This window comes from Pecten maximus, chromosome 4, assembly GCF_902652985.1.
Source record: "Pecten maximus chromosome 4, xPecMax1.1, whole genome shotgun sequence".
Classification (NCBI taxonomy): Eukaryota; Metazoa; Mollusca; class Bivalvia; order Pectinida; family Pectinidae; genus Pecten; species Pecten maximus.
The window spans coordinates 47,591,767-47,601,809 of NC_047018.1; the positions used below are offsets into that span (position 1 = coordinate 47,591,767).

The following is a 10,043-nucleotide window of genomic DNA, read 5'->3' on the forward strand; positions in this document are numbered from 1 at the left end:
TAAACGGCCTATTTTTGTTTTCATTTATCATCATTACTCTCTGTTAGGAATGTACAACATTTAATAGTGATATTACAAGTTTACTTTATTTTCTACATCACATTGCCGTCCATCTTACAATTCAACAAGAAATTTGAATTGTGTATCGACTTGGGACTTAATTTGTGTGTACTGCTACCTTTTAATAGGCAGGTCATCTGCACTATGTTCCTTTCATGTCTTTAAAGAGTGTCTGAAGTGGCAAACATCTTCCACTTAATCTGCCATTACCGTGTCAGAAGGTCATGATAGCAATTGATGTAATTGTCTGTTGTCATCGAACATTGCCCCACACCTCGCTGGTATCATCGCCCCCATTCCTTATCAATAGATGAGCGAAAGGTTTAATGGGATGGAAATCGGATGACATTATAGAACTGTTGTGTTTACGAAAGAAGAACACCAAATTGTCGGAACAGAAAATACCAGGAATGTACCCCGGGAGGGAACATCGGATTCCGTGATGTAACGAGGAGCTCTAGGCGGGTTGAGATGTTGACACCCTGTAAGCTGACCTATGGTAATGATGTGGTAATGTGGTTTAGGAGGAAAATAAACTTCTCCGTCAAATTATAGGTCTGGCATCTAAAATACAGTGTTGAATGAATACCCTTCATTACAATAGGTTTCCGCGGCGATGATGTTGTTACTGCCTATCAGTTTCATTGGTTGTCTTTGAAATCGAGGAATAATTTTGTGATGAAAGTGTGATTTATGTGCAGTAAGGAGGTGCTCTTACCTCATTCGTTTTGTCTTTTTGAATCTTGTTGCTAATTGGAAATTTATTCCGACAATGTCACAGGTCATGTGACACCTTAAGGTGAGACTAGGTCACCGGATATTGGAATGGGGTCAGGGCAAGACACGACAGGAGAGACCAGACGATGAATACCGTTCATTAATTGTAGGTTATATCTGGGAAAAAAAGATAAAGAATTCAATAAAAATGATTCTAACTGATCACTTCTAGCACTGTACACAGTTATGGCCCTTGGTTTACTGATGTTTTGTCCAGAGCGTACCTTGTTTATGTCACAGGAAATGGCAGAAATTTGTAGTTCGATCAGAAATTTGAGAGATAGATAATGAACAATACTTCTGCATGTTAAATTAGTTGTCATAATTTACCTATTCTTCATTCTATCAATAAATATCCACGTGACTTTTAAAATTTAAATGATGCAATTTGCTTTGAAATATTATAAGGCTACCATTTAAGGTGTCTGCATGTCGGGCAGTTTTAAGGAATAATCCGTTTCTCATCAGCCTCATATGAAAAAGGATTGTGGTGTCAATATTCCTTACGAAAGGGATTGTTCTCGTAACAATCTCCTTTGTACTGGATAGTATTGATTGTTATGTTTAGAGTTGATGGGAGTTTTGTCCGACTTTTAATACGAGTTTTGACATTTGAAGTTTTGTCCTTAAGTGGATCAAATCAGTACTCTGTCAGGCTTTGGTCAAACCCTACTGGAGATTGTCCGTTTGTCAGTGGCCAAGTGGTTAAAGTGTCCCGACACTTTATCACTAGCCCTCCACCTCTGGGTTGCAAGTTCGAAACCTATGTGGAGCAGTTGCCAGGTACTGACCGTAGGCCGGTGGTTTTTTCTGCCTGGTACTCCGGCTTTCCTCCACCTCCAAACCTGGCACATCTTAAATGACTCTGGCTGTTAATAGGACGTTAAACAAAATAAACCGAAATCAGTCTATAAGGGGCCTTGGCCTAGAGAGTGTTTATGGGGACACAACAATGTTTCAGTCGAGAACATGGATAATTTGGTAAAGTATGTAAGTTGAAAAATGTTTATGCCCCCACTGTAAAAAGTGTCCATCATGTCCTGTTCCAATGAATGTAACTAAATAATCTCAGAGACTGCTGAGGTTTCAGGGTGTCAAATGGCAGCGGGGTCATTTATGTCTTACAGACATTTTCTAATCATAAAGGTGTTGGACAGGAAACTTTTTTTCCTGGTTCCCCCATGCCCCCCCCTCTCTATCCATGGTTAATAATGATATCTCTCTCTCCCCTCACCCCTACCCCCTCCTATTTTGGTCATGGACATTTTGGCAAAGTTTCTTATATTTTTGGATAGCTATATATATATATGTTAAGAGGCAGTAAGAATACATAACGAATATATATATGTTCGTTAAGAACTGGTTGGATAAGTTGCTAGGAGATGCCAAAATAATGAATAGAAGATTTCTATAGTAACTTTCTACTGCATTGTCCTTCCAGTTGGTATCAAAACTGATAGCTACATTCTATAGGGGTGTATGAAAGTCGTCAATGTTAAAAATATTTTTGTGATATATATGACGAGATGGTCACAGTTGATATGACTTACTGAAGCTCGCTGATGTACCTATACACCTATGTACATAACACTCGTGTAGAAAAATCTCAAATCAGAAAGAAGTTTTACGACTGGAATGTCCATTAAAGAGGTGAAAGTGCATATCTGGGTCACTGTGGCAAGGTCACCCAGCCGGGATTACGGGGCCATTGACCTGACCCGAGTCGGGACAAGACCTGCACCTATAGGGCGCTATGACCCCTATCATGCGATGGATGGAGAGATACAGTGTTATAATTTGGTAGACCCAGGGACAATGGGTGGGGAGACTAGGGAAACTCCCCCGTTGCCATTTCATAGCTACAAGTGTTTTAAAAGTCAACTGAAAAATGTTAATGTCTTTGTATCCAAGGTCTGCACAGCAAGCAATTGCTGCCGGTTTTCTAACGGCTTGTTTCATTGCGGTAGAAGTGTTTCCGAGTGAAAATGCATCAGTTTGGGTAGTGCCCCGTTGTGATAATCGTACAACAGTTGGACTGAATTAACTTCTGGCTGGGAATCTTAACACAAGGCTTTGCACTTCGGCAGACAGGGGGCCCTTTATTTGGTCTGGACAAAAATGATGATCTTTATACAGACGTTAAATGGGCATTACAGATTAAATGCAGTTCGTACAATTGTGATCATTGAGGTGTAGATTTACCTCATAGGTGTATACAGGTGTAAAAGCTTACCTGTCCAATTGTACATCTACCTGTATTTTGTATTTACCTGTCGTGTATCGGTACATTGACCAGTGTTTACGTAATTGTAATGCTGGCTTTTAACCTTTTCGAGTATACAGATCGAGTTCAGGGTGTACGTTTGGCAAAAACGTCTTAAGAAACTTACATTAAACAGTATATATATATATTGTATTTCTTGACATTAAGGATTTGTAATTGTATAAGTAAAGTACAAAATGTTTTTAAATCCTTCAATAAAAATGTATATCTTTAATTTCAGAAACTATTATGTCTTATAAATTGTAGTATGTTGATAGAGCTACAGAACTAAACAATAAAATATTTGAGTGTGAGGAATTAATTTTAACAGTGATTTTATGTTAAGTTGTGTAATATACATAGATATGTTGTGGTCTCTGATCTTCATTGTTATATTTTCATATTAAGCTTTCTCGGAGAAAAGAGATATAAATTTTGTTCGATCACTTCGGCACCTGTTGAATTAGGGTTTCAAGGTTACAGTCAGATTTATTGAAAAAAGTTAAAACTACTTCTCAAGATTATCTGACTGATTACAATAATCATAGACAATTGTCTTTGCCTCAAATTAGCTGGTGTATTTCAAACAATGTTTTTGTAAGTGAGATCCTATTGGATGACAAAGGTTGTTTTGTCAGCATTGTTTGTGTCCCTGTAGCTGTAACGCCGTTTTATGAAATACTACACATGACCAACGCCATGTGTAGCCGTTGACTTCAGATATTCCTACCGGTGAAACCATGGAGACTTTTGGTTTCATCCCCTCCGTCTGTCAGTCAATCCGTTCACTCAGTTTTCCACACTTTTCTCGGCTATACTTCAAGATATATAGCTGAAAGTTGGTATGTAACTTCAGTAGGAGAAACTACAGACCAAGTTTGAGTTTCAGGGTTTTGGGCATCAAGGTCACTGTTACTATTTTTAGTGGAGGTGGTATACGTATGGGACATGTATTTCTTTAGCAATACCCAACATGCTTGCTTTAATTGAGTTGTTGTCAAAAATGATATCATTTCTGATTTCTTTTTGAAGAAACCATCTTCAGGAAGTTTTTCAACATTTCGGCAGAGTGGGCTTAAAATGTTATCATATTGAGTTACTGTAAACGTGACTATTTTCGTGGGGGGGGTAATTTCGCGATTTCAATATGTAAACTATACGCATGGGGGGTAATTTTCGCGATCGATCCACTTTCGCTTGTAGTTCAATATTACGCAAATTGATATCAAAATAATACGCATGGGGGGAATTTCCGCAAAGAAAAGGAGTCCGCGTAATTAGCGTAAATTTCAATGTTTACAGTAGGTGTAAGGCCCCCGAGCTGTCAAACAGGTCTAGCCTTGATTGGTACAGTCGATTACATTGCCACAAAATATGATTTTATGAATTTTATCAGTTTGATAGGTTGGTTGTGTGAAAACAAGCGAAGTATGTAGCTGTATGTGGGTTACATTTGCTATCTAGTAAACTATGGACACACTTGTGATTCGGTGGGTTGTTAACAGGTGTGAGCCTGTTGGCACATTCTCACCATTTTGAGTAAATCCTTTGTACCTTTTATCTTACTGTGTCGTGTCACATTGGTTCAGAAATAGATACAACCGTACTCTTGAGTTTCTTAAGTAATCTTATCAGAATTATGATATCACTGGTCCAAACTAAAATGTGAAACAGTTGTTAGCTTTTCAGTATACGTTGAGGATTCAAGTGATGGATCTATTGCATTTTGATATTTTCAACTTCTTCTTTAAAACCGTACGGCTAGCAGTAATAATATGTGGCATATATCTCTTTCTGGTTGGAAGTTCAATAAATTATGGTCATGTAACTTTCTTAGACTGACATCATCCACCAGTCTATCTGTCCAAATACAGCACTGATATATCATATTTTGGTAGCATAGGGGATATTCCTTGCTATTTTAAACTTTATGTCAGAGAAACCTCATAGTAATAGGTTTATTGTAAATGGCCACCTGGCATGCGAGTATATTCTTGGTTTTATCCCTATATAACTATATTTCACAAGAACATATTTCTTAAAAACTAGAAAGTTTTCTCATTTGTTTGTGATTTCAAGAATTTTACATCAAAATAGGGACTACATTGATTTAATCGGGAAATAAATGGCAATCATTCATTGATGAGGTTGAGGATGGAGTAAATCCTTCAGCTCTACTTAAAATATAAAAGATTCAGAACCTCTCATCGGTATTTCAGGCACTGCTTCCTTCAACATTCCTTAATTTCAGAAAAATCCTTAACTTCAAATTTTGCATTACGGAATTTAAGGAAAATTCTTACTTAATAAACCTCTGTTAAATTCTGTAATGTTTTTCTATGGAAAATTCTAAGATAAGAAATTTCCTTAAGTTAACGAATACTGACGAAACTGGCCCAAAGTTCCTGGCTATTTTATTAACAAATTAAAAAATATATATATTCATCATGGCTGGGCATATAATTAGTTTAAATAAACAGATGACATTCAGTATTGAGGAAATGTTTGTGTACCCGATAACCTTTAGCTGGGCTGTCGGTTTAGTACAGCTACAAAGGGTTTCGGTAAGATAATGTATTGTCTAGATTGTTTCTTTGTCTTCGTGCTAAATAAAATTATATCTAGCCAAAGTGGGAATTCCTTTCAGGAATTGGTATTATGTATGACGATATCATCACATGGTCTTGATAACACCGAAATATCATCCGTTTCTCTTGATCATGATTCCTGGCTTGACAACATTTTTCCTAATTTAACGGAAAAAAATCTGTAATGTGTTACTCCGCGTTTGATGGAACTAGTTAAGTAGCGACCATTAGTTGATTACTGGGACGGACCTTTTATGCCCTTTGTCTTCAGTTCCACAGTTTCTGTCTTTTAATGAGTCCAGCAGTGTTATGTCAGGGTGTCTTGACGACTGTCTTTTCTGGTTATACAAGGCCAGCAGAGATTCTTTACGATGTAAAATTATCTTGGCTGTATTGACAGTCGGAGGCCTAATGTGCCTGGGTGTGCCACACTGGAAGGAGATGTTGAATTTTCTAATTTTAACCACAGAGATGAAAAGTGCATGAGACCTTTAAGTTAACAGTGTAGATTCTTGTTGTCTGTCGTATTTCAGGTAATACGGTTGTGTATTATTTTAATCAGGAGAAAAAATAATCCTACGATTTGCAGTTTATATATTCAATATGAAATATCTGACCCTTGTTAGATACAAAAGCACCTGAAATGGTAAAGCGTTGGACTGCAGGTCTTTGGTTCGATCCCCAGCGGAGGAATTAAAGAAAATTGATCATACCCTCTGTTACTGTATACACTTGACTGAAAGTTTTTGCTTTTAATATTGAATTCAATAATTTGGAAATATTTCTCCCTCATCATGTAAGATAATTTTAAATTTTCGGCAAAATCAGCTTTTTGAGTGTTTCAAGAACCCGACATGTTCAATCGTGTACTCATTTGCACAAAACTGTGGTATGACATCTGTAACCTCAGAAGAATCTGTCCAGGAGGTGATGATAAAGTCGGTTTTAACTCTGGGTCAGATGGTGGGGTACACCGTGAGAGGCTGAGAAGTTTCCATCCATTATGTCAGATACCCTAATAGGCCAACACTCAGCTTTGGAGTTGTGTCACAGCTGTAGTCCAGAGCTGTTGACAATATAATAACCTAGCTTTAAGACTCCTCCCAATATGTTCAGTATGTAAAACATAGATGAATGATTTAATTTATTACAGAAAATATTCAGGTTAAGGTCCAAATAGAAGAAACTACGTGTGATTTATGCTATTGTCTCCACTTGCTCATTCATATAGTAAATCATGGTCCTCATCACATTCCAGCTTGGATCTACATAAAATTATGACAAAATTTGTTTGATCTAAAATACAGAGATGTATATATCATTATGCCCATGATCAATTCAATACAATCAATTATTGATTCATTTGATTTTGAAATGATTTATTAATTACGCAATAATTATCCGATTACTATATTGATATAAATATCAATTTGATATCCTGATTTGTATCTATAATATCCTTTACCAACATCTTCCTCCTCCCAAGTGACATCTGACTACCACGACTAAAGCATGTTGTTTGGACCAAACCGGAAAAGACGGACAGATAAACGGATTGTAAAATAGACAGATCACAGTTTGCGTCCAAAAAATATGCAGTTAGGAGGAATCAACTTGTAGATTCTGACTTTCGTCAGTTCAGTATTTTTAGCAGAGGATATTATGCAGTATTAGCAGCGGGTGGGGACGTTGATCCGGTTGTGGTGAGCCTCGCTAATCTCCACTGCTACATTGTTATATTGGACGACAGGTGGTTCGTACAAGGCATCCTGGTCTGTCACAGCTTGTCGCTCTGATCCGTAATTCCACGCCAACCCTAAATATTATCAGGAAAATATAGAAAACCTGGCATTACAACAACCTATCGAGCCATTATGATCAATTTAACATTTACTGTATCTCTGATATCAAATTTTACCGAAGAGAAATATGTGCTTATCACAATAATACAGTTTTGTTCGTTTGGAGTACATTACATGTATAAATTAAATTACAGACAGATATTAGATTTGTTTTGTAAGTAGATATTATATATTTCGTAAGAGTGGGTTAATTCTTGTGTCATATTAGATCTGTTTTGTAAGTAGATATTATATATTTCATAAGATTGGGTCTAGTCTTGATGTCATTGAGAAATTAAAAGCCGAATTGATCCAACTTACGATGTTGTGATGCAATACCTACGCTATACAGAGCTCGATTTCTGTACTAATGCCAATAGTATTGTAATACGCTGATAGTATTTCTGAACTCTTGGTGTACTGGTCGGGCACGACACTACATACAGGTGTACTTTTCTAATTAGCCGGCTGGGAAGCTAATACTAATCTAGGTCAGGGTCGATACTTAATAGGAATGCTAATAATCAGCATTTATTGGTTGTAAGCTATATGGTACAACAAATACTCTGGGCTTTCATAAAACTAGGAGCTGTTGAGTTATAGCGAGATTAAATATAATATTTTAAAACTTATTATGTTGAAACTGAACGTTCTGGTTTTCACGAAGGTCCATGAAGTTGTCGCCTTTTGTCAAATCATCCATATTTCATAAACTTTTGCTTTAAAATACTACTATAAATGTAGAATGGCCAAATGAATTTTGAGTGAATTAAATGTTTTTGGAGCAAGAGAATTATGCTGTATATTTCAGTTATTGATGCGATTCCCTTGGGACCTATTGTAAGAAGGCAAGAGAAATAGAGATTATAAAACGCTGTTAAATAATGAAGAGATTTTGCCCTATAACTTGTCATAGAATTCCCTTGGGTCTCTCCCATTCACAACATGTGGAATTTCAAATTCTTTTCAACATTCAAAGGAAAATGAAGAAATAATGGGGGAAGGGTGGATCAGTGGACTGATTTCAAATTTCAAATTCATGATTTCTGTCTTGGGACTCTTGATTGACAGAATGATGCTTTTCATCCTTGGACTTTTGATTGACAGAATCAGGCCAATTTTCATCCCATATATCTAATTATAACCCACTGTGTTAAGAAAGTTAACCTGTATGTCGTTATGATAACTGTTTTTTCTATCCTTGCAGGTAGTGCGGTGTGTTCAAACTGAAGGAACGGATCTACAGACGAAGCAGAGATGATGACCTTGACCTTTTGTGACCTGGATGTTTGAAGTGATATTTTCTAGTCGCTGACTTGTGTGTTAACCGGAATGCTTTTTCACCTGAAAACCGAACTGATACACACCTGGATGACAAATAAAACAATACGAAGCTTGGATAGTGAGGAATGCAACAGATTTTGATCAGGAAGTAAAACAAATATAATGTTCAGGCAGAACAGCAGGGAAATCAAACAATTGTTTGGAGATAATTCGGTGTAGCTTTACATTGGATTACTGAAGTTTGAACCGAGGATTACTTTGTGTCTTTTGGTAGTTCCCGTTACCACTTTTCCATTGGATTACACTTCAAACATGGAGACAATATTAATTGTTTAATGCGTCATTGGAATGACAACTCATTCTTTACATGTCATGAATGATGTTTTCCTGTGTATGATGGTGTGGGCTCAAAACAAGATTCTAAAATTAAACGTGAACAATTACAACTGTTGAAATATATATTTATTGGATTGTTAATTTAACATGAAATGACAAAATGGACATTTCAACTTGAACATTAAAGACTTTTTCTTGATTGAGTGTTGGGATGTACAAGGGCCTTGTCTCATTTTGAGAAGAAAATAGAAATTTGAGGATGTTGGCTTTAATGTGAAATAATTTCAGTCGAGAATCAGACTAGAATATCGGCCACAAAAGTCCCCAGAAAAAGATCTGCAACAGCTTTGTTTTTTTACTAAAAAATCAAGTATACAGTGCCATGATAGTGTCAAATAGATTGGTGGCAGCATGAGGGCTATTAACTGTGTTTGAATAAATGACCTTGACCCACATTCAAAATCACAAAGGTTAAACATGCTAAAAATATACTTTATAAATTCAAATGTGTTTTCTACGCAACAATGCATTCCTTGTATTATGTCTATCCATTGTGGCCTAATAAAGAAAGTTCATTGTCATAATTTTACAGGTCATTGGAGTTTTATATACAGCAACATAGCCATCTCAAAGTGGTTCTTTGGTTTGGTTTGGTTTATTTTGTTTAACATCCTATTAACAGCTAAGGTCATTTAAGGACGTGCCAGGTTTGGAGGTGGAGGAAACACCAGCCTATATTAAGCTATATGGTCAATACCTGGCAACTGCCCCATTCAAAGTGGTTCACATATTATTATCTTTGGAAATATATATATATATATATCGGGCCTTAAGCAATGCAACCAGCCAATGTCTTTCTCAACTCCCTGGGGAGCATACAGCTAGAACTACCAT

General features: G+C 36.6%; 1 long non-coding RNA gene across 1 annotated transcript in view; it reads left to right on the top strand.

Annotated features, from left to right (window-relative positions):
- Positions 1 to 9,734, top strand: part of LOC117326288 — a 60,194-nt gene extending 50,460 nt beyond the window's left edge. Inside the window, exon 3 of the long non-coding RNA XR_004532459.1 lies at positions 8,737 to 9,734. This is a non-coding gene — a long non-coding RNA (uncharacterized LOC117326288). The remainder of the gene's footprint in view (positions 1 to 8,736) is intronic.
- Positions 9,735 to 10,043: the final 309 nt, after the last annotated feature.